The sequence below is a fragment of the Parus major genome, chromosome 8 (genome assembly GCF_001522545.3).
Source record: "Parus major isolate Abel chromosome 8, Parus_major1.1, whole genome shotgun sequence".
Classification (NCBI taxonomy): domain Eukaryota; kingdom Metazoa; phylum Chordata; class Aves; order Passeriformes; family Paridae; genus Parus; species Parus major.
Window position 1 is genome coordinate 14,967,831 of NC_031777.1, and position 20,600 is coordinate 14,988,430.

A 20,600-nucleotide genomic window follows, 5' to 3' on the forward strand; every position below is an offset into this window, starting at 1 on the left:
GGCAATTTAATCCTGTCTGGTCTCAGGAGTGCAACTGACAGCGAGGAGTTGTGTGCAGGAGATGCAAATATACGGAGTTTGCAGGAAAGTGTGAGCATTGTGTAAATAAACCTGTGGGTCTGATGCATATGTTCTGGGTATTGATTCATGCTAGAAGTTTAATTTGAAGTGAATGGGGAAAGAGACTTATCAGTGCCTTGAATCTGATGGTTGCTGAATGCTCTCAGTTCCCTGTGGAGCTTGAAAAGTTGGTTCCTTTTGCTTGTTACTGTTCCTTTCTTTATTCAGTATTCTCCTGTGAGGTGTTATTTTATCTTTATTTATGGGCATGTTTTTCTCTGGCAAGTTAATTGAAACCTTTTTTATAAACAAGACATGTATGCATGTTAAGCATGGAGGCTGTGTACCCACAAAGGCTACAGGGAATTTTAAACAGAGGAGTCAGGAGCGGCATAGCTTCCCTGGACTAAAGTGCCATTGGGTAGAGACAGACAGTTGTGCATGCAAGACAGCTGTCTTGGGGAATCTGCTGTTTGCTTAAATTGACTTTTGGGGAAAAAAAAATTGTTTATTGGGAAAAAGAGTGTTTGTCAGTGGGAAATTATCAAACCACTCTGAGGAAAAATTGAGGAAAAAAAAAAGATGCTTTTTTTCCCTTTGTTTTAAGGGGAAGCAAGTTTATTTCAAAAGCAGAATCAAGTTCTGAAAGCACAGCTATGCTCCATGGGACTGTGTATTTTTCACACCCCTTGGCTGCACCAGGATGTCCAAGATGTTAAAGGGTTCTTAGTCTGACGTTTCTAATGCTACTAAGAACAGACAGAGTGCAACTCTTCTCTCGTTGAAAGCCTCTTTTAATAGCCTTGTGCAAAGCTCTCTAAAGTCAGTGGAAATGTTCCAGCTAACCTCAGTGGGCACTGAGCCAGGTAATCCATCACATCTGTCCCAGTCACCTGCGGATGTGCAGAAATAACAAGCAGTAGAACGTGCTTAAACAGTGCAGCACAGCCCAGGAGTTTTTATAATCTGTAACATCCTTCTTGTAAGTACTGGAACACAATACAATCCTTTTGAAAACCATAAAAAGACTCCCAAAATTCACTAGCACACAACAACAAAAAACCCCATACCCACAACCAAACCAAAACCCCCCAGTAAACAAACATACAACTCCATCAAACCAAAAAAACCCAAAAATCTCCAAAACAGACCCCAAATACATTGAAGACAAATCCTGAAGATCTGCTTCTGAGAAACTCTTTTATTGTGTGGAAGCTGGAGTCCAAAGTCAGTCCAGAGAAGTTCTATGACATTAAAAGAAAACAGAATTTCCTGCTGTAATACAGCAGACAAGGAGGCTGTGAGCCACTGTATTTGGAAAAAACAGGTATATAAGCAAATGGATTACAAATGCTTTATAAAATTGCTCTCTGTAGTGTTTTCAAGCTGAAACCACCTCTCTGGGCAATAAAGATATATAACTCCTGTGGCCAAGAGAAGTAAAAAGCCAGTTGGCCTGGTGTTTTACTTCTCCTTCAACCTTCACTTTTTAAAACATGGTGCCTTGTCCTTTGAATTATTTTTTTCACTATCTTTAACATTATTCAGACCTGTGGTGCAGAGATCCATTTCCTGAGATGCTTGTGACTACCAGCTGATTGTCAGAGTGATGTCATCCGTAGAGATTTCTATTTTTTGACTCTTTTGAGGTTATTCTAATGATTCAAGCAGCTAAGAAGTCTGAGGGGGCAGAGGAGGAACAGCATCCCTCTTCTTTCAGCAGGATCTGAGCTCCCATCTTGCTTGTTAGATGTGATATCCCCTTCCTCTGGATCCTTGTTTTCTGTCCACATGCCACTGGTCTTCTAAGACCATTCTCCCAAGTGCTGGAGATGCCCACTGTCAACCTAGTCTTTTTAAAACCTCTTTGCATGCTTTTTCTGGAGTGGAAAACTTCACTACATTAATGACAAACTCATTTACAGAAACAAGCACATTTTCCTTACAAGCCTCTGCTGGGAAAGGGTGAGAGATTGTATTTTCTTCAGCTGTTACAGTTGGCTTTTAAGTCTTTTTACTGAAATAGCTTGATTTATTTTGGTTGTCAGAAATTTACACATTCAGAGCTCTGGGAGTAAGTACAAATATTTACAGATGGCAACAACAGTTGGAATAATGTCTGAACAGCCTTCTTCACAGCAGTTAGCAGGGTGTCGAGGAGGAACTGAAACTACAAGAGGGTTTGCTAGACACAAGCAACAAGAGACAAACAGCTTATTCAGTGGAGATGGCTAATCTCCATTATGATTTTGAATTAGCTTTCTCCATCTGATTAGTTTACATTACTGGAAAGAAATGTTATCAAAACTATATTTCTTCACTCTTAACAGAGTGTTTTGCAGAGCAATTTTTTATATGCTCTGGATTAGACCAGCTCAGGGTTTGAGAAGAGTTAATGTTTGATATCTCACCTCATATTTGTGAGCTTTCAATGAGATAATGGACATTTGTATGTAGCTTGTGAGGCAGCTTCTCTCCAGAGCTGAGAAGGAATGGGCTTCTACACATGGTATCTTCTCCTCAAGAAAGAAACAGCATTACTCTAAAGAATCTACCTCTTCTATTAAGATACATTAGAGAATTGGCAAGATTTCCTAGTCTAAAACAGGTCCTCTTTCTCATCTCTTGTAAGTCATCAGTGGCAGACACCAGCAGAGTCTCTGGATCAGTTCCTATGGAGCTTGGGTCATGGCAACAGTGATGCTTTCATCAGATGAGACTCTGCTACTGAGACTGGGGAAAACTTGCTCTCATGTTAGTTCCTGCCTTTGTGTCAGAACTGGTGTTCATGTACATGACTCTCAAGCAAACCACACCAGAGGCACATGCACAGGTGAAAACTAAACATTTGGGACTGAAGGAAAGGGAGGAAAATTAATTTTCACCCAGATCATCTCCCTGATTTATCTCATGGTTGCATTGTTATTCCTATTGATAAAGAAGGAGGAGAATGTAAAATTGGCTCTTGTGACAGCAGCCTGCACTCAGGTCAGCATGAGGCAAGTGTAAAACCACTGTCCAAACCCCAGTCTGTACAGCTCTCATACTTGGCAGGAGAATCAGAAGCACAGTTGTCCACAGCCTTTGGTTTGCCATTTTAAGCATTTGTTTTAGTCAAAAACAGTGAATGAAATGTTGTAACTATGAAGAGTATGTAATATGTAATTCTTGAAAAATATTGATATTCAGAAGTTTTAGATCTCTTTAGAGCCTAACGTGCTCTGAGGCCATAATTGTATTTTGATCTGATTAGAATGTGTCTACAAAAACCATGAGATGCCACAAATGCTACTTGATTATTGAGCTTTCAAGGCCTTGTCCCTTTACCTCCCTGGAGATGAAATTGTGAGCAGATGCTAACAAGAGCCTGAAAGCTTTGACCTGAATGAGTTCTGAAAAAATGATATCTCTTTCTAGAAGTTGTAATGAGCTTCCTAAACAGGGCTCCTAAAACCAGGTACTTCAGTTTATTGGGAGAAAAGTACTTGGAATGTGGAGATGGTCAGACTGTGAAGTCTGTTATTTATTCAAAATGTACTGCAGCATGACTGACCTAACTTCCATCTATTTAAAATTCCTCAAGAAAAGTCAAGCTGGATATGTTAGTGGCTAGCGTGGTGCTTGGTAGCCATGCCTAATAACTGAGAGCCGCACGGACAGCGCCGTGCAGTGGAGCTGGGGCTGGTCTGTCAGTGCTGCACACAGCTGCTGCTGGCAGGTAAAGCCCAGCAGACAGAGTGCAAATGTCTGCAATGGTGCCTCATTGCCCTGCTCCTGCAGCACCAGTGCCAAGCTCTCCTTCCATTCTGATGTGTCCTTTAAGTTGCTTTAAGACACTACATTAGGAAACATGCCATGGGGACAAGGTGCGCTTCAATGTTCTCTGAGCAGAGAACAGAAATCACAGCTGCTAAAAAGCTTCCAGAGATAAAAAAATTGCCTCTAAAGCAAGGCTTGTTTGGGAATGAAAGATGCATCTAGTGATCAAACAAGAGGTGACCGTGCTGCTCTCCATGCAGCACTTGATGGCAAGTTGCTGAGAGTGATTTCAGCTCTAAGATGCCTGCACAAAAGGTTTTTCAAAGATCCCTTCACCACTTGTCTTGGCAAATCCAGTCTTAATGAAGTTATGAGAAGTATTAATCAACCTAAAGATGTCAAAAAATTATTTGTGTAGTTAAACCAAAATGATGGAAGAATAAGTTATGGCAAAGAACCATGTTAAATGAGGGTCAGGTTGCTCTCTTAATCAAATAACTTTGCCAAATATTTACTAAAATAGGACAGACTCTTGTAAAAGTATAAATAGTTTGTTAGTTATTTAAATAAAAGATCCTTACAAGCCTTATTTGGTATGATTCTTTGATAGTGTTTATGAGGAGGGTTTTAATAGCAGGATTTCCATTGTGATTTTTCACTAATGAATAATATTTATTTTTTTTTCTCCCGGCAAAGTAAATTTTCCCTATAAAAATCTGTTAGAAAATATACTAATTTGTAAATTATGAGATTGTAAACACTCCATACATGAACTTTACCACTAAATTAATAGTTTATTTAGAAAGGGTGTTGCCGTTTGTGGGTTTTGATTATTTTGTTGCTGTTTTGCAAAAGGCAAATTCTGAAGCCCTGATAAGAAAATATTTAGATATGCATGGAGGAGGGGGAATGTTCTGGAAGAGAAAGCTTATGGTCTTTTGCCCAAACATGTTTTTTGTGCACACTTGTACTGGCAGAACAGGATATGTTCAGAACAGGTAAGACAGATAGTTTTAAAATGTTATATTAGAGAATATACATAAGATAATGCAACATGAATATTGAGAGTAAATGTGCACATTTTCAGTCTCCCTGACCTTGGGGAATTGGGAATTCCTGTATTCATGTCTTGCTTCATCCTGTTATTTACAATTCACATCATTCCTTAAAAAGAACCCCAAAAGAAAGAGTTAGAAGATACAAATTACTCCCTAATAGTATGGAAGTCCTGCATAAGGAAATTTAAGAACTTAGGAAGTGAAAAGTAAAGTATAATTACATTTTGGACACTTCTGAATTTATGGGAAAGAGCAGAATTATTTGATTCAGTTTTGGTGCCATTGGTGTTAATACCACACATCCAGTGGAATTACAAATGGGGGTGAGGATGGGAAAGTGTTAAAAAACCTAGTGTGAATGGATAAATGAGAAAGCATCCCTGGTGAAAAGATTAGGCAATGATTGTTCACCAGGTTATCCTGAATCATCTGATTGATTTTCCTATATCTAGTATGTATCAAATTTTGGCAACCACAGTTCAATTTAGCCAAATGAAGGAACCTTGGGATAGCAAATGTCACATGAAAAAGGTTGGGTTGTATTAGAGAGGGATTAAAACAAAGATTCAGCAATATTTTCAGCCAATCTGTGTATAAAAAACAATTTGGCCTGAAATATTGAAGGCTGAACTCTGTGGCTGCAAATTTGAAACATTTTATTTCAATATATTATGTTGATACATAAGTTTTGCTGCTTTTATTTTTAGTTTTCTGATGGTGTAACGCATAATTGTGATGGTGTTTATAGGGGTCATATCTTTGGCTTTGGTGGAAGTGGCAATAAGTTTTATCAACACTACCAACTTCTGATTTTTAGTTTTCCTCTTTTTGTCCAACCTTGCTTTAAGGCATCTATGGGAGTTAGGTGCATATTCTACTAAGCATGGTCACACGTATAGAAGCATTCATTATCCTCTGGATGTGAAAATGTCCTGCTCTGAAGGGAATTCAACTCCACAGTAATAGCTGGAACTATTGGAAATCACTGATGAAGAAAGGATTGAGCCTGGTGCTTTCCAGGCAGGGTCAGAAAACCAACTGGAGTTCTAGCTGCCAGCCACCAGAAGCTGGAACCATGAAAAAAAATGGGGGCTGCTCACTTTGTTTTACAGAGACTCTATCCTGACCTCCTGTCTGTCTGCACATCATAAGGAGCAATAAGATATAAAATTATTTTCCATTGAAGATCAATTCCATCTATACAACCATATAAACGTGGAGTATGCTTCATTCCCTGCAGCCACCCAAGAGGAAAATGAAGATAGCTAAGGGCTAGACTGCCATCTAACTCTAAGCATAATATCCTATAATATTGTTTCAAAAGTCTGGAAGTATTCCAGCTATGTGATCAGATTATTTGAGTCCAAATGATACCTAAGCAAGTGAGTCAATAAAGAGATTAATCATAGATGAAGCAATTAGAAAACAAGTCAAATAACTGAAAAAGGACCAGTAGAAAATGGAAACAAAACATAAGGAGTGCAAAACCATAGCAACAGCCAATGTTGCTGGCTACAATAGGCTTGTGTTAACTAGAAATAGAACGAAGCAATGCAAGGGATCGGAAAATAAAAGATAAAGGCAGTTTCAGTATTTTCTGTTGTAAACCACGCCATTTATGGAGTAATATGGCAGAAAGCAGTACAGTTTAAACAAACTGTTTTAAAAAAAAAAGGGAATAGATAAATCTGTGAATGAAATGCACTCTACATTTTAAACTATTAAATGAGAGAAAATTCAAAGTGTTAGCAGTTTTTTGCTTAAAAAAGAAAATACTGCTGATGCAAGCAGATTGTTAAGGACCTTTCCTGTGCAAACATCTGCAAAATAATCCGTCATGGTTAAACAGCAATCTTTAACTGGTGACATTGTTTATATGAAAAGCAATTTCAGTGCTAAAGCCTTGTGAAATACAATGGTAAAGTGAGATGTCTTTTTCAGCAAGAGACAAGCAACAGCACCAAACTTGTAATGCTTGAAAAATTAGGGAAAAAACAACAAACCTGAAAACAAACAACAGAAAAGAAAGTGAACAGCAAGATTTTGCAATTCTGTTAATGTGTTTCAAGGTGTTGGGAGTTTGCCAGTACAATATACAAGGTGTCTCTGCTTCAGAGGACTTTAAAGCCTGGACATGCCTTATGCCTCTAAGTATTCTCAAAGAGTTGAAGGTATGTGGAAATCCAGATGAGTGTTGATGCTGTGTCTCAGGCTTTCTGCTCCCAGGTTTCCTAATATGCCCACAGGTGGATTTCTTGCTATTTTAGGTGTACTTTTATACATACTAGAGATAGTCCCCTTGTGGGCAAGAAATTTGGGTCTGTCTTATGGGCCATCTATTAACAGATCTTAGAGGTTTCTACTCTTTAGCAGTTTTGGTAGAAAAAGTCCAAAGTGGGTTTGTGGATAAACAAGAGAGATGTACAAACAGTATAATCACTAAAACCTCCTTACTGCAGGAGATCAGACCAAAACCCAAGGCCTGCTAGGTAATATGCAAAGAGAAATGCATCAGTTGTTTAACTGAAGGGTGTGTTGAGTGAAAGAACATGCTGGATGGGGGAATAAACAGCTGGGACTCATTTGATTGTAACACTCAAAGCACCAGACAGTAGTGTCAGAATTTCTGCAAAGCCAAGGAATCCTCAAGAGACAATGTTCATCTGCTGACTTGAATGGAATAGTGGGAAGACTAGCATCAGCCAAATTACTTTAACCTGGCTTTGCTCCAGTGAATACTATTCGATGAGGCAAATTCTAGAATATTCACTATTAACAAATCATTTGCACAGCATCAATTCCTGTCTTAGTGTTCTGCACCCAGTGTTCCTCTGGACACAAATGAAAATATTTGGTGGGGACACAATATGTTTTGAGAAAAGATTCCAGAAACACACAAAAGCAGCATTCTAAATCTTGTGTTATGTCTTTGGAACTGAGACAGAGCTCCCATTTTTTATCTTTTTTTTTTTTTTTTTAATAGATAGATATCATTGATACTGGGAAAGTACAGAGATGAGAAAGCCCTAAACAAACATGAAAAGTTGAGCAACTCTAGTCATGCTACTGTGGAGGAGATGCTTCTTGCATATTTACTTTTATGTGGAATTCCTTGCTTAATAATGTAGGTAAAACTGTTTTGCTGTCTTTTCAAAGGTGAGGATGGATGGCAAAATGAGCTGATTTTAAATCACCTTGGCAGTGTTGTTATTTTATCCAAAAAATCAAACTCTTAATCAGCTATTTCTGATGTGAACTTCAGACTTCAGCACCAACACAGCCGCAGTTGTACAACCAGTAAATGAAAAATTTCCAGAAAAAATATTATTTCAAAAGCATTGAGCAGAACAGAAAAGATCATTTGTATTTTTAAAAATTGCAAACAAGGAAACCATAGAACTGTGGTCGCATAGGTCTCTATACATGCATCAGGGGGATTTAGATGTGTCCTTTTCAATGGGTATGTGTTATCCATGAATTTGGGTTAAATGAGTTTGAAAGTATAGTTTGATACATTTGCTCCTCTAGCAGGGCCTATCAGAAAAAAATCATGTCTCTTCTACAGCCTAGCCCCTTCATCCTGCTGTGCTCTCCTTATAGTTCCTTATCCCCTAGGTTGTGCTCGTGCAGTGGTGTGATGACAGTGGGCTGCTCCATTGTTTCAGCAGCTCACTTTGCAGCAAGGTCAAAAAAAGCAACTGTGCCAGAGTGGGGGGTGGGAGGGCAGAGGATGTTCTTCTGCAGGAGGGATCCTCTTAAACACAGAATATTTCTGGAGAAAAGGTATTTTTGCTGCATCCTTCAGGCATTGCATCTCAAGACTTTGAAATCTGTAGATTACTGTCACAATATCGAAAATAAACAGTGAAACCTACAGTTGATCATACCATACGTTTCATTTTTTCAAGTGATCCTTTGAGTGATTTGAGGAAACTCACTAAAACCTGTGTGCTGTAATCTGGCCATGAGGGTCTATGGCATTTCCCTGGAGGACATAGGGATTACCCTTCAATTCCTACCTTATTTAACTTTAACTTGAAACTGAACTGTTGTTGGGATCTACAGACAGCTCAGTCAAATCTCCTGGAAGAGTCTCAGAGCAAAAAAATGAAGAGATTAGTCACACCAGCTTGCCAGGAGACTTTGCCTTATATGTTATAAGGGATTTGCAAAGGGGAACTTTGAAATGATGGAACTGTGCACAGCTATAGAAATACATGAATAGCAGCAACAGCAGAAGGCACAAGTGAGTCAGTGTTGGAATCGGTGCTGCCCCACAAAGCCAGGACCTGGTGGCTGAAAGACTCTGGCATTGCTTTGTACTTCTGATAGAAAATGTACTCCCGGGCAATACTGTTCTGTGATGGCTGGGCCACTGTGTGCTCTGAATGTAGGCTCTCTCTGCCTGAATGTCTCGTTCAAATAAAGGTTTATATTCAGGAAATCTTTGTTTATGAGTCATCTTTACAATCTAAGAGGAGGTGGCCTGTACATGGGAGGCTGTACCCTGACACAGTGGCCTGAGCTTGGTGATGAGAAATGCAGAGTTTGGACAGTGGTCCTGGCTTTTTGCATCTGTGAAATCTTCTGATTGTGCGCAACACTTTTGGAGAAAAAAAGAAACACTTTTTTTGAAGGTTCTGGGCTGAATGTGCTTGTGTTACATATGTGCCCCAGATGGGTTAAAGTAGCTTAATCACCATGAGAGGAATGAGGAAACACACACAGTTCCTCCCATGGTAACTGCTGACATGTAGAGGTGGGCAAAATGGGATCCCTGATAAATGCTGGTATCTCGTTTAATGTATTATTGATTTTATTATTATTTTGCTTAAATTTATAAACACCAAGTACTGAAGAAATACTAGATTTTTGTGGGCTTTCCCTACACAGAAACACCCACAATTCTCTCTGTAGTATAACATCACTTTCCTTCAGGGCAACTGTTGTCAGGAACAATTAATATGTCCAAGTATTTCCCACCGCCTCCACCCAGTCAGGAGGTTGTTGAATAAATCTGATTTAGCCTGCACTCAGATGGAAGCAGGATACTGAGGGAGTTTGGGTTTTTTTCCTCCTATTCACTGGTAGCTCAAAGAAATAAACAGACTTGTTAAACTTAGAAAATTTAATTGATTCCAGCTTCAGAAGTGCAAAAAAGATCTAGAAAACTAAAAGTCTCCCTCTTTGATTTTTCTCTGTGAGACAGTAGATATAAATATTTTCATTTAGAATTTAAATTTTTTTGAATACTGATGAATATAAAAATCAATTATACTCAAGCAAATTAAACTCTTCCCTATGAGGACCTTTTGATAAATCAGGATTTTTTTTTCTCCCTGAAATGAAAACTTCCTACTGAGACACTGGTCAGCACTGTCACTTCCAGGTTTTGGGCTAGGGACTTGAGCTACCCCTAATCTTAATATATATCTATTCAACAGAATCACCCTCAAAGGAAATTAAGGAAATTTAACTGAAGTAACCTATTACAAACATACATTGATTATAGGATAAATTTTCAATGCTGAAGAAAATCAGCCCTGAGGTTTTGCAGCTTCTCACTGGGAATCTTAGTATGATACAAACAGATTTGGGTTAAAAGCCAGACATATAACAGCTGTGTTGTTGGAAAATTAGGAATCTTATTCTAAATATTTTAAGCCAAATGAAATATTTCTTAAAATCTGCTATGCTTCAAAATTGTCTCATGTGAGCAATTTCATTATCTTTAGTGGAACAAGGACTATTTAACTGTTTCTGGATCATGTCCTTAACTGGGGACATATTTATATTCCTAATTCAGGAAGAAAAAAATTAACAAATCCTTGTATTCTAGAGATTATAATTGAAGTTACTAGTGTCACTTACAAAAGTAACTCTTTTTAAAACACCCACCTCCCCTCCGTATCTGTCAAAAAACCAGAGAGGTTTTAATTTCTAACTTTAGCAAAACCAACAAATCTGGGTAATTCTTGGGGATTTTTAAATTAGTAAAGCACGTGGGGGAGGTGGGTGGAGGAGCTTGTATGTCCCTTCCCACCACCCCAGCACGGGAGGAGCCCCGTCAGTCGCAGTCCGAGGTGGTGACTCCTGTGCCAGGTCGCAGGGAAGCAGCAGAGAAGCAGATGTGAGCTACGGGGCTCAGTGTGTTGTGTTTCCTTACAGCAAATGGGTCACTCGGTGAGAAACAAGGGAATAAAGGAATGTGAGCTGTTCACCGTGGACTCATCAGGGCTGAAAAGGACATTTACCACCTGCTGGGTGGCCCAGACTGGTGACATCCTCAGACTGGCAAGAAATGGTCATACCTTGATCCTGCTTCAATTTTGAAGAGCTGCTCTGTGTTCTAGCTCAAGGAAAGTCATCTCTGCTTGGCAGAGATGAGGAGGGTCACTAATGCAGGCCTACTACGTAACAGTTTGTGACAAGTGACACTGGTAACACTGGTAACTGGAACACTTCCTTGGGTATGAAATAAGCTGAAATTTAAAGAAAAGCAGGATTCGGAAGGTCTGATCTTCCAGAAATACCAGGTGTGTGGATTCTGCCACCAACACCATAGGAACCTCCTTTGCAGGGATTTTATATGTGTTGGATATTTCTATTCTGCCTCTCGTACTAGCTAAACTTAAAAGTTGCAACTTTGTTTGTACAATTTACTCAAAACTATCCAATAATCCATCTCCCCCTTCCAGAGTTCCCAAGAGTGGAGATAACACTGCCTTCAGCAGGCAGTGTGAAACTTCTTATCACTGTTGTACTCAAGCTTTCATGCAAAACTGAACCACATGTTTTGGAGGGGAGGGGTGAACATGTGCTTCTACATTTCCACTGACAAACATGGCTGTTCAAGATTTGGTGCAGCAATTCAGCCCAATTCTTTCAGAGGCAGGGGATTTGCAAATATTTTCTGAATTTAGCATGTGGGATCCTCTATGGAGTCACTCATTGCTTAATGCACTCCATTTCCACAGTGCTCTTGAGTGTTCAGAGAAGGCAGGTATCTTGCCAGGATCAGTGTGCCTGTCCTAACCCAGGACTTCAGGGCTGGGCAGCCTGTCCTGAAGCAGACTCTCCAGATGTTTGGAAACATCTGGGGTCCTTGGTGCCAGAGCTTGAGAACAAGGTGGTCCTTTGTAGATCTCAAAAGTAAACCCAGCTCCCCTTTCATTGCTCATAGCAGACACCTGATTAGAAATCACACAGCTTGGAAATATTTGGAGCATAGAGAAGCTGGGATAGGAGTTAGAAGAGAAGGACCAGGGCACGTTGATTTTTCTGAGTCACGTTCAGTTGGAATCCTGCTTTTGTATGTTCTGCTGCAGTCCTGTGAAGCACAGGCCATCTGACAACAGTGAACACTTATATTTGCAGTGTGGAGTCCTGACCTACTTTAAAACACTTGATTTCAGCTGAGCCCCATGCTGCTGGCTTGGCAGGAGGCTTGCTTCAACTCCTACCTTGCTTTCCTTTGCAGACTTACTCTTTAGTGGAATAATTACCATACAAACTCCAAATCCCAGCAAGCTGCTCTGCATTCCAGTTTCACAGGAAGTAAATTCTGAGCTTGCCAAGTCCTCTCACCCATCTGCGGCTGCTCGGCATCCCAGAGCCCTAAGTCTGTTAGCAGGGCGTTACGTAACAGGCACACGCCAGGTCTGTGGCTTTTTATATAGAAAACCAGAAATGAATGAGTGTGATGTGGCAGGAAGCAGCTTGTATGAAAGGCCCAAATGGAGATTGAGAGATTACAGTAATATGTTTTCAATACTAAGTTAAAGCAATGATCAGCAACTCTAAAGTCCCCAAGGCTGGTTTTAAAAGGTATAAATGAAGTAAACAAAAACTACATGGTCAATTTATTTGACAGCATGATCTTTAATTACCCTAACAGCTGGTTTAAAAACTGTTCTCTTGAGAGAGAGACAGAAGTATTAAGGCAGCTGTCTTTCCTTTTGGAAACACAATGATTTAGGCAATAGGATGACAATAGTGACACCCCCCTGAAAGGAGATGAGCAGTTAAGGTTTGAACCACTATGCTGGGACCCTGAGTGCAGCCACTGGCCCTGGGACTGTGCTTCAGCTCAAGCTTTGTCAGCATGTTTGTCTCCAGCCCTGGCCCTGCCTCCTGCATGCATTGTGGTCTTGCTTCCAGCTCCACCTCCTTTTACTACTGGCAGGATCCTCTGCATAGGCCCTGGACCTAATTTATATCCCCTTCAGGAACTGCTGATGTGCCGGCACCCAGCTCCACCTGTGCTGGTCACCAAGGCTGTGGTTTGTGTTTGAGGGGAATGTCTGCACTGGGCCACCTTGGCCTCTGGCTCACAGCCCTTCCCAGAGCAGCCCTGCTCACGCTGCTCCTCGCTGGCCTTCAGTGGCGCTTCCTTGCTGCTGGATTGTGTCTGCTGCACCAGCCAGTTCCCAGGGTGGGACACACCAGCCACAGCAGTGTTGGGCTGAATCCCCTGCACATCATCAAACTGCTCCAGTGCCATTTATGCTTCTCAACGGGTAACAGAATTTCTCAAGGTGTCACAAAACTTCTCAAGGTAGCACAAAACTTCTCAAGGTGTCTGTCATGCACTCAGACTAAGCCAATTGACAGCAGGTTTCCTGACCTCGCTTTTCAGATCACCCTCTCCCGTGTACTGAGGGCATTGATTGCTTCTTGGGGGGAGCTCAGGCTTTTGTTTAACGAATTTCCTGTTGCTGTGGGGACCAGAGCAGGGGAAGCAGTTTCTTCAGTGTTCTTCCTACAGTGTATTACGAGGCTTTGGGGTTCTTGCTGCAAGTCTCAACCCTGCTTGATGTTTGTTGAGAATTATTTTATGTGGTGATATTTTTGGAGACGTTCAGGGTTCAATAGTTAGAATGCAGATATGTTAGATTTGAACAAACAGAACTCTTAAGCAAAATACTGTCTCTGTTTCCCCCCAAGAGGAAGAGCGATGATACAAGCAAGCAAGCAAGCAAGCATGAGTGCTGAGGAGCAGGCTGTGCTGTACTAGAACCTGGTGTTGTGTGAATATTCCCTTCCCTCCTTCCCTTGACCTGTCTGGACCAAAATGTCTCTGCCTCAGGAGGCAAGACCTTCCCTGGCAGAGCCTACCTGAGCCTTGGGAAGTCCATATTCACCTGCCAAGGTTGTCCTCATGGATCACAGAAAGGCCTGATCTGAATCAGGATCTGCAGCTCCAACAACACAGCAGTGTCTGAGCTTCACCTGATTGGAAATGGAAATGATATGTAAAAGCAAACCTTTGTTTTGAAAGGAATAAAAAAATCTTGCTAAATATCAGCAAGTATTTTCAGGTGATTTTTGGTCCTTTCAAAATAGTAACTAGAATTAAGAGGGACCAGTGGAAATATTGTTCCTGTCCTGTTAAATTAGAATCAAAACAGAGAAAAGATGGAGAGGAATTGGTAATAATTAATTTACCAGGATGCTACTACTCTCATTCAATGTGCTCCAGTAAAAAGTAAATGAGAATCCAGATGATGTCTGAGCACATAAAGAAATAAACAGTTCCTGTGTATTTCAGAGAAGAATGAACTTCTCATTGCTGTGGTTCCCAGTGGTTCCTCAGTTTACTCAGAGATGGTCATTGTCAGTACATTCTTTAAACATGAACTAAACTCGTCTTTGTTTTGAAATTACGTACTTCTATCAACATCAACACCCTAAGCAAGACACTTTGTAAACTTTTCTCATATTACAATTTCATAATGACAAAACCAGACTAAAATATATATATAAATTTAGAAGGTCATAAGGTACTGCCAGTATCATTTTGGGGTAAATTCTCTGGTTCCTCTGAAAGGATTGCTAACCTGATACTGCAGAATTCTGGTGCCTCAAGCAGTGTCACATCTGAGCAATCACTTTAAAAGTATAGCTCTCTGGGGATGAGAAGAAGAACTATCTTACCTCTACCATTGTTTATTATTATGAAAGCTAATGGAAAAATCAGATTTGGAAAAGATATTGTGCAGATTCTCTGCTACCAGAAATACAGCAATTGTAGAAAGAATTTTATTCCTTTCAGCTACAGGTATCCTGTTTCTTGTGCTTCACTGTGTCCTCTCTTTGTACAGAGGCAATGGAATTCGTTTGAAAATCCAAGCAGGGCCTTGGTCCTTTGTACTGGTCTGACTGGGCAGGTGCAGCCAACACTTATGTAGGCTGTTGATCATTTTTAGATCTGGTTTTAGAATCATGTATAGAGCGTTTAATAGAAGGGATTTCATAAAAATACAAAATTTATCTTTTATAATTATTTTTTCTTTATATTTTTTAAAAACTATAAATGAAAATGTTTTCTAGTATGCCCAAGTTCTCTGTATTGCATTAATTCATATTTCTGTGGTTCAGATTGCTTGCACTTGCATGTGTGCATTCACTCCCACAATGGATGATCTATTTCTGTGCAGCTGGAGTTTTTGGGGAACTAGTATGTTTCAGCAAACTCATCCAGGTAGAAAAGGAAGAATGTGCATTTCACCTGTGAAGGGAGTAAACACATTTAACCTTTAAGAGAAAGGCTTAGGCTTTCTCCCATAGATTCCTCTTAGGTGGAACATTTAACTTGCTCCTTCATTGTATGCTTCAGAAACTAGAAAGGACTAGAAAATACTTTCTTTAAAAATTGTGAAAAGGCTTGAGCATCTTGTGACCCTCTTATCCCTTCTTCCCAAATGATGTACATCTGCAGCAATTTTTTTGAAAAGACAACTGTAAGAAAGTGGTGTTTTCAGTGTGACTTGATTAGCAAGTCAGTTGCTGTGTCTGGAGCACCAGTGAAAGATCTGTGTGCCAGTTTGTCCTTGTAGTCAATAACCTTTTGCAGGAATACACTCATGTATTCACAGGCTGCTTATGTACCTCTGGCATGGACTTTTAACCAGCACATCTCATAATCTGTTTCACAACCACCCTTGTCTCCTGTACATGCTGCTTGCCAGCTGTAATTAATGGACTGAGTTTTATAGCAATGCATCAGCATGCTCTCTGAAAATGTCCGAATTCTGGCAAAAGTTGTGTTACCCAGGCCTCACTGAGGACTGTATTTCTGTATGAAATCCCAGTATGTGCGGGTGCCTTCAGCAGGCTATCGAGACGGCTGCTGGAAACTTATCTTTAAAGCTTTATTGCGAGTCAGACTATTCTGAAACTTGGCATGCAGCATTTGGAGTGGGTGCAGTTCTTTTCGTTAAATCTGGGTCTGTCTCCTGCTCTCTTTTTATAGTCCAGGTTCCCTAGGGTAGGGGGAAGTACCTAATTGCAAATTTGTCTTGCCAAATGCTTGGCAACTAGAGCTTCCCCCCACAGTGGAGTCTATCTCTAAAGCAGATAATGTCCATTTGGAAGAACCTGACATTTTAGGCTAGAAAAGGGCAAAGAGTTTTGAAGACTGATTTAGAGATTGAACTCAAATAACACACTTATTTATAGACATTGAGGATAAGACATTGGTTGAAAATAATATCTTGTAACAAAATCTGTATTTTTCCCTTTTTTCTTGCATTTTTTGTCTTTGGCCACTACTGCTTTATTGTGGCATTTTAGGATATTTGGGTGAATGATAATGTTATGAAAACATTTGGTACTTGTGTATCGCACAAATACATCTATATCTAATTTTCAAGAAATTTATGTGCTTTATTTGAATCAACTAGATATCTAGACTTTGAGAAGTACTTTTATGGCTTTGTGTATGTTACAGAAATCTGGCATCTGGGTCAGTGCTTGCAGAGTGTGCATACCAAGGAGCACATATCAGCAGAGCAGAGGTACAGCAGAATTAAGGGCTTGGGGTTGCTGTGAGTCAGTCCTGTAAACCAGCAATCCTGCAGAGTCAGCACAGGCCCCACGAGCAGAAACCTAAACATCTGGATAACTTTAGGATTGTGCTTAAGCTTCTTTGACATGAGCTGCTAAGGGGAGGGGGGTGGGTTTGCTTTTAATCTTTATTCCTAGAGCTTTACTTCACAAGGTTACACTTAGGAAGCACTTTGCCAGCAGGATGGGGTTTTTTCCCCTAGCTTCAGCCTGCTTTCACATGGTGGGGCAAGCCAAAGGCATCCAAGTCCCCAGGTTTCTCCCTTCCTTTTCTCTCTCTCTATATGCAAGCTTTGCAGAGGAGGGAGCTGGCCTAAAAGAGAGCTGTAGCTCGTTCATGTAAATATCCATGCTGGAGCATCAAGGGATGCAGAAGTGCAGGGTGCACACCTGCCTCACTACACAAGTAGCCTACAAAATGTGTAGTGTTGAGATTTCCCTTTTGGCTGGGCTGGTGTGTTCAGTAATACCTCAGTGCGTGGGCTGACCAGTATTTGTGCACTTATCTGAGGGACTCTGGCTGTAAACACTTGCAGGTTTTACTCCCCCAAGCTATGAAAACAAATTTCTCTTCCATTTGGATTGAATTCCATTCCCATTTAATTTTATTGCAGCTCTTCCTCTATGTTTCTCTGTCATGTATTTTCATCCACTTTTTGCCTCTCAAGACTTTCTGTATGCATACTAATCATTATCTGCAATCATTTGTATACTATATTCTATGTATCAATTTATAATAAAGTTCTGAATCAAAATTTCAGTTGTCCTCGTTCCAATAATAACATGGTCAAAGAGAACCTTACAAGAACAACCATGGCTGAAAATGCTTGGGGGGAATTACATTCTTGCCATGACACTGATGTTCTATCTGAAAAGCTACAGAAAAAATAGCACTAGTCTGTCAGCCTTTCAGTTGTGCTCTGTTCCCCCAGACAATGGAAAATGTTGCTTTGATCCACCCAAATAAAGGAACTCAGCTTGGAGGCCTCTTCTGACTCTTTGGTCCCCAGTGAATTCAGTAAGGCTCTTAAAGATCCCTGATACACTTAGGTCTGATATACTTAATTACACATTATAAACCTGACAAACTCATTTTTGGGAAGAAGAATGTATTAGTCAAAGGAAGAGAGTGGGAGGGAAACACCTTTTACTTCTAGAAAGACTTAATTCTGAACTGAGGGAAATAAAGCTTGACAACAAATGCTATGTTTCTGTTAACAGACCAACAGGATGATCTCCCTCCATCCAAGTGGGAGGATGTTAATGACTCGGTACAGTTTGTTTGATGGGAATTAGAATTTATTGTGGTATCTGGTAGCATCTATCTTTCAGTTCTTCGTCTGTTTTGATAAGGAAAAAATCCTGCACTGCTGTATCCAACTTCATTCCTCCTGATAAATAAGCTGCATATCTTTATAAACCATCAATTACCCTCTGTTTGTCAGTTTTATAAACTGGAAAAGATTAGCGGGAAGAGAGAGGGAGGGTTGCAGCTCGTGTTGTGTGCAGGGCCCGATGGCAGCTGAGGGCTCCTGCTGAGCAGGGAGTAGGGAAGGTGGACGGGGACACTGCACCAGGGCACTTCCCTGCTGCTGCCTCCAGAGCTGCAGCTCCTGCCCAAAGCCTGCGTGGCCCTGGTGGGAAGGAACAGCCGTGCACAGCACTGCCCTGCTCTCCGGGCCTGGGGAGCTGACTAGACCAGTGCTGCTGTTGAAGGATGTCTTCTGCTGGATGCACTGAAAGGTGCCCTGGGAGAGCTGCCCTGCTTGTAACCACCACCCTGAGAGCCTGCTGTGGGCAGAGCTCCCTTGCTCAGTCAGATGTGATGCTTTTTAACTCTGCCAGCTGCACAGCTTTTGGGACCATCGGTTTCCCCTGCCACAACACTGAAACTAGCAGAGGCAGGTGTATTTCTTGTGCTACCTGAATTTTACTTTTGATCTCTTTTTGAATGTAGTCCTAGTTTTTACAGAAGCCTGTCTCATAAATTCCAGTAAATTCACAAGGAGCTTTTTGCACTGGAAGACAGAAAATAGACCTGCTGGGACTAATCCAGACTACATGCACTTGGCTGAATCACAGCCATGTATTTCTCCCCTGGATACATTGAGACTTCTTTGAACATTTCAAATTAGCATTTCATTCAGGCTGATTCTAGTGATAGGGGATGAGTGACGTTAATATTTGAAAATTCTGTAGTAAATCTAATTTTCAGGTTTGCATGCCAAATCACAGCATGTTCTGAGGCACCTGAAGCTGACATAGAGATCTTGTAGTTACAATTTAATAGTGTGGCTTGTCTCAGCATTTCATGCCCCTGATAAAAAAATGTTACAGGGTTAAAACCAGTGCGTTGTAAGCAGGATGTTATGGTTCCTTTGAATGGTACCTCAAAGAACAAAACAATACCACTACCATCTCACAAGCTCTGATTATGGTCTGTCACCACATGAAAAACAATTGGGCTGGTAATTTTAAATTTCTACCTCAAATTTTCTGGGAGGCCATGGGCAGAGTGATGCATATGTAGATTATGCTCTGATCTCCAGGTATCAGTATGTATTCACAAAAGGGGTGTGAGAGCAGGAGCTCAGTTCAGCTGAATTGGCTCAGTAATGTCCTACCATATTCGTTAGGTTCCAAAATGGCTAGAAACAGTAGGCCTTCATTAATCAATTTTATGTGCTCTACAGAAGTTGTAGGTGATGAATCTCCATGGAAAAGACTTCAAGGAAAAGCCCAACATTAGGTCTCCATTTTCAGCCCTGAAATAAGGCAAGGACTGCAGTTCTGGAGCACTGTTGGTCCAGTATATTTGTATCCTTGTCCAAAGTAATTTGCTATGGACTTTACAGTCCTCTTTTTGCTGTCATGATAGAGGACTTGCCATATTTAAGTCATAATGCAGCAAATTAATAAAAGCATTGATTTTTAGCAAACAAAAAGCTGAGCTAACAAGGTAATTAAAACAGACCTTTCTCCCCTCCCAGCATGGGCTGCCTGTGAGTACTTCAGAATATTGTGAGTTTTACAAAGACAGCTGGGGTAAACACTTATAAATTTGAACTGCACAGTTTTTTTCATTAATCAACTGCAATGAATGCGACTCAAGTTACAGAACTAGTTGCAAGCAGATCTGCAATGGAAAACATATGCCAGATTGTGAAGGATCCCAGCAGGCAGTAACTGCTTGGCTGTAAACTGTGTGCAGGACAATTCTGCGTCCTGGTAAATTGTCCATAGTAAACTACCACAGTTTAATCCATTAAAAGCGCTAAAAGAACAGAAAGATCCTCGGTATGTCTGAGTTCAAGAAGCATTTGGACAATGCTCTCAGGCACATGGTGTGACTCTTGGGAGGGTCAGGAGTTGGAGCTGATGATCCTGAGAGGTCCCTTGCAGCTCAAGATACTCTGATTCCATGCGTCTTCTCTGCTGCAGTAAGTGAGCCATTGTCAACCCCTCACTTCAGGCATGTGGAAGGAGCCCCACGAGTAGCTAACACAGCCCACAGGAGTGTGCTGGCCATCACAAGGTGGAGTGATTTCTGGGAGTTTTTTTAACAAGTCTGAAAAAAATTTATAGCTGAATATCAATTCAGTGAAGGAAAAAGATGTGGAGCTGTTTATACAACAAGAAAAAAAGCTGGGTGTAGGATTTTGTGTCCTCTGAGATCCACACTACTGCCTCATCTCAGTGGTTTCCTCCTGACAGGTGTACACTTGTGCAGTAGAAATTTCAGCAGTTCCATTGAAATCGACATTCCCAGATCTAGTAAGACAGGACTACAAACAAGTGAAATGCTTAAGAACTCCAGAATTTCTTATCTATCAAGACCTGCCAAGTCCAACTTGGGGGGGGTTGATAAGGAAACAG